The sequence below is a fragment of the Myotis daubentonii genome, chromosome 8 (assembly GCF_963259705.1).
Source record: "Myotis daubentonii chromosome 8, mMyoDau2.1, whole genome shotgun sequence".
Classification (NCBI taxonomy): Eukaryota; Metazoa; Chordata; class Mammalia; order Chiroptera; family Vespertilionidae; genus Myotis; species Myotis daubentonii.
This window is the reverse complement of record NC_081847.1, coordinates 47,074,032-47,079,271: the sequence shown is the minus strand read 5'-3', so window position 1 is coordinate 47,079,271 and position 5,240 is coordinate 47,074,032. Positions and strand designations below refer to the sequence as shown.

The following is a 5,240-nucleotide window of genomic DNA, read 5'->3' as shown; positions in this document are numbered from 1 at the left end:
ACAATACAGTGTATTATGGATTCTGGTTTCTTGTTGAAAGATATATACTAGTAATGGGGTCATGGACAGGAGAACAGTGAATGTGGTAAGAGATGGGAAGGGGGTATATTATCTGAGGGTAGAAGCTGTGGCCCCTTGACCACTGAAGGATGGAAAGAACTAAACATAATATAATTAAACCTTGGACCAAGCAAATTCCAGGAGGAGACAGCTTCACCATCATCCCATCACAGCCAAAGAGCATCTGAAGGAGGGTGGAAGCACTGTCCCATGGGGTACTCTGACCTTTATGGTGGTGACTAGGGGGAGGCAGGTGAGATTATCTCTGAAGGAATTGATTTTACAGAGAAGGCCTATGGTCTCCCCCACCTTTGGATCTCTGTCCATCTTACCGTTGTTTGTGGACAGCAGAGGGAACTAAGGTCAGGATATGGAGCCTGCCTTGCCATCTAAGGCACAGATTTCCATCCTGAAGTAAAGAAAATGAGATGGGAAGAGCCTTCCATGGAGACTCTGTTGGACCCGGCTCAGCATGCAAGCCTTGACCATGCATTTTGTCCTTATCTCATGTCCATGTGATAAAAGATTTGAATTTGTTTATCTTCCCTTGGTCTACTTTTTGCATGAATTCTTCACCTGGAGTTACTATGAGAAACTGTGACAGAGGAAGTTGTTACCACTAATGGCTCTGAAAGTTGTTAACTTTAATGGATCAGAACTTGTGCGGTTGAAACTCAGTGATTTCAGGGAGCAGGGGAATTGAACAAAAGACTTTTTAGGCTCTGGCTGGAACTTCAGAGTTGAAATCACATTAATGCCATTTGATCAAATCTACTGAAAGAACAATCCAAGCACAAAACCCTGCCATTGCCCTGCACTCCCAGGATTCACTGGCAGGTTGACTCACCTATTTTTAAATAGGTTCAGATTTGGGGAGCTCTGACTGAAAATCAGAAGGATTTTGTCTTGCTGTGTGCACATTGTATATAGTATTATGCTTTCTTCCCAAACATTATTTAACAACAAGATGTATTTTTCTGTATACACCCCTTTTCAGCCTGGTCGTGAGGTGCCCAAGGTGAACTCCCCTTCCACAGCTAGGCTTTGCTTTATAGGAAACTAGAGGCCCAGTGCACAGAATTCATACATGGAGGGGGGGGGGTCCCCTCAGCCCAGCCTGCACCCTCTCCAATCCAGGACATCCTTCTCACATTCCAAGACTGCTGGCTCCTAACTACTCACCTGCTTGCCTGCCTGATCACCACTAACTGGCCCCCTTGCCAGCCTGATCACCCCTATCCACTTCTGTCTGCTGGCCTGATCACCCCTTACTGGCCCCCCTGCCAGCCTGGTCGCTCCCAGCTGCCTCCCCTGCCAGCTTGATCACCCCTAACTGCCTCTGCCTGCTAGCCTGGTTGCCCCTTAATGCCCCCCCTCTGCCAGCTTGGTTGTCCCCACCTGCCCCCTCTTGCCAGCCTGGCTGCCCTCAACTGCCGCCCCCCCACACTGGCCTGATTGTCCCGCTGGCCTGGTTGCCCCTTACTGCCCTCCCCCTCCCGCCAGCCTGGTCGCCCTCAACTGCCCCCCTCTGCTGGCCTGGTCTCCCCAGACAGCCTGCTGTTCAGTCATTTGGTCGTCCCTCACTAATTCCCTTGCCTGCCTGGTCTCCCCATGCAGCCTGCTGTACAGTCATTTGGTCATCCCTCACTAACCCTCCTGCCGGCCTGAACACCCCACACAGCCTGCTGTTTGGTCATTCATCTGGTTATTTTGGTTGTGACAGCCTCTGGCTTTTTATATATTAGGATGTCACCTGCCTGACGATTTTGTCCAGAGCTTATAACAAAGCATAGCAAGTTCTTTCCTGAAAAGAACTACCATTCATGCTGAAAGCAGGAAAATGGACAACTTTGGGGAGAGGAAAAGGTCATTTTTCTTGTCCTGGGATTACTGAGCTGCAGGGATTAGGAAGAATTGTGCCTTGTTTAGGCCCAGTATTTGGCCAAGAACACAGTCATCAAGTCCTGCCTGATTATATATATAAATATATATATACACATACTAGGGGCCCGGTGCACGAAATTCATGCACTGGGTGTGTGTGTGTGGGGGGAGTGTCCCTCAGCCCAGCCTGCCCCCTCTCACATACTGGGAGCCCTCAGGCGTTGACCCCCATCACTCTCCAATCACAGGATTGGCCCCTTGCCCAGGCCTGACGCCTCTGACAGAGGCGTCAGGCCTGGGCAGGGGACCCTCATTTCCCCCCATCACTGGTTCTGCCCCCAGCCCAGGCCTGATGCCTCTGGCCCAGGCATCAGGCCTGGGGAGGGGACCCCCAGACCCCTCCGATTGCTGGTTCTGCCCCTTGCCCAGGCCTGATGCCTCGGCCAGAGGCGTAGACCCCCATCACCCTCCGATCGCCTGATCAGCCCCTTGCCCAGGCCTGACGCCTCCGCCAGAGGTGTCAGGCTTGGACAGGGGACCCCCATCTCCCCCCGATCACTGGCTCTGACCCCCGCCCAGGCCTGAGGCCTCTGTCCCAGGAATCATGCCTGGACAGGGGACCCCCATCTCCCTCTGATCGCTTGCTCCATCCCCCGCCCAAGCCTGATACCTCTGACCCAGGCTTCAGGCCTGGGCAAGGGGACCATCATATCCCCCCAATCCCCGGCTCCGCCCCCCACCCAGGCCTGATGCCTCTGGCCCAGGCATCAGGCCTGGGCAGGGGACCCCCAGCCCCCCTCCCAGGCCTGATGCCTCGGCCAGAGGAGTTGACCCTCATCACCCTCTGATCACCAATCACCGGATCGGCCCCTTGACCAGGCCTGAGGCCTCTGGCAGAGGTGTCTGGCCTAGGCAGGGGACCCCCAGCTCCCCGCAGTTGCAGGCTCCGCCCCTGCCCAGGCCTAATGCCTCTGGCCTAGGCGTCCGGCCCGGGCAGCGGGGACCTGCAGTGGCAGCAGGGGGCGCCGCAATCATGCGGGCTCTGCCCCTGCCCCTGCAGGACGCCTCTACACACTGTTGTGGTGGATGCATCCATGGGAGCCACCAACAGCATAGATGTGCCCATAGATGACCCCAACCCCAATTCGGTTGCGTGGGACACTCATGGGTGCACAGAGCGACCACTGGTTGGTCATGGGGTTGTAGCAGTCCAGGGCGCTGGAGTCGGTGTTGCCATCAGGCGAGTTGTTCCGGCCGCCCATGGCATACAGCAGCCCGCCCACCACGCAGCCTGCCAGGCCACTTTGAGGCACCTGCAGGTCTGCCAACCGGAGCCATGTGCCATCAGTGGGGTTGTAGGCCTCCAGGTAGCTGAGTGACTGGCAGAAATAGCCACCAGCAGTGTAGACGAGCCGGCCCACCTTGGGCGCCCGGCAGGGCATCACCTGCGTGGGCTTGTGCAGGTGAGCTCCTGGAAGATCTTGACCAGGTAGTCCTTGCAGCGGGAGTCTGACTGCAAGACCTCACACTTCTGCAGCTACATCTGCAGGAAGTGGGGCGTCAGCGAGTGGCAGCGCACGGCCAGCAGCAGCGCCTGTACATAGAAGCGTTGGTGCTCCCAGTCGTACTTGACCCAATTGATACAGGCATGGAAGACCTCAGACTCTCAGCGCACATTCAGATCATCCCGGCTGATGAGGGTCCCCAGCTGGCAGTGGGACAGGTTGAAGAACTCCGCTTGCTTGGCCACCTCCCCGAAGTGCATGTAGATGTACTCTCGGGGAACGCTGGTGAAGCTCAGCACAGCCCATCTGCTCAGCAAAGTTGGCGATGCCGATGGCATTGCTGGGGTCCAGCTGCTGCACCAGAAAGTCACTGCAAGCACGGACGACACTGTCGATCTGGTACATGACGGCACCGTTCATGACATGGAGCACACACTTCTCACCCATGGAGAGAGAGGCTGTATAGGCAAACTCGATGAGACGCTCCATGACCTTGGGGTGGATGCCCTCGATGGACCACCTCCATGCCCTGCTCCCGCAGCCCGTTGGTGAACATGGCCTTGAAGATAGGGCTGGATGAGGCCAGAACCACCTTGTGGGCCATGAACTGTGCAGCCGGTGCGTCCTGGTACTTGACCTGAAGCATGACATCGCACAGCTGCGGGCTGAGCGGCAGTTCATTCATGATTCCGAAGGCCAGCTTGGTGTGGTCCTCCAGCGTGTAGCTGAAAGTGCAGTTGCCATGCTGGGAGGGTGTCACCTCAGCCTTGCACTCGGTGGAGGCGTACATCACTGGGTCCCCTGAACCCTCAGAGTGCTGCGACCTCAGGGGCAGAAATCAGGTGTGGACTCCAGCCCCGCTAGGCCTGGGTTCCGGCTGCATAGGGTTCCAGGTGACAAGGGACAACACCACCACTGACACTCAGGGGTCTGGAGGAGGGAGAGCACAGGGCTGGGGCCAGGACCTGGGACCAGGCCTCCTTTTTAAAAATAAAGCGACTCCTAGACCAGTTTTTCTTGACAAGCCCAGGCGAAGCAGCATCCATTTGTTCTTGCTAAATGTCCCATAGCCTCGCCAGCCCACAGGTCCATCCTAAAACACGTCAGATGGTGCCCCTACCCTGCTCAGAATCCCCCAAATCCCTATAGCATGAGTAAAACCAAATGACCTGCCAAGCCCTCCACAATCAGCCCCTGTCCTCTTCCCTTTGCTCACTCTGTTCCAGCGGTTTACTGGCCCTTCCCTTCCTAGATCATGTCCAGCTCACTCTTTCATTCATTTCACCAACATTGATTGATCAGATACCGTGTGCCAGGCACTGTTCTAGGCACCGGGGACATAGCAGTGACAAAGACAGACATAAACTGTGCTGGACATGATCTGGGAAGAAATGGCCATAAATAAAATAAACAAGATTTGAGTAGAAACTGGAGTCATGATGAAAATGACAACAGCATTGACAGTGTGACTTGGGGGCAGTTACTTTAAATTGGGTGGCTCAGGCCTCTGTTGGAGCCCGCCATGGCCGCGCTCCCTGCCTGATATGTTTTAATGACCCAGCCATCTGCAAGGTGGTCATTGCCCTGTCATTCTTCCTTGGAGAAGGAAAGGGCGTGGAAGGAAGGGCTGGGCCCTGAGCTTGGAGCAGACAGCTGTGTAAACAAAGCTGAGGGTGAGGACTGTGAAGTCTTCAGTCCCTGATCCTTCTCCACAGGGAGCCTGTCCAGGTAGCCCTGTCTGAAGAAATAACATGTCTTGTTTAAGCCACCAGTCTGTGGAGCTTTGTTCTGA

At 55.3% G+C, this 5,240-nt stretch overlaps 1 pseudogene; it reads right to left on the bottom strand.

Annotated features, from left to right (window-relative positions):
* Window positions 1-3,010: 3,010 nt before the first annotated feature.
* Window positions 3,011-4,963, bottom strand: LOC132239672 (kelch-like ECH-associated protein 1; annotated as a pseudogene).
* Between the last annotated feature and the right edge of the window lie 277 nt (window positions 4,964-5,240).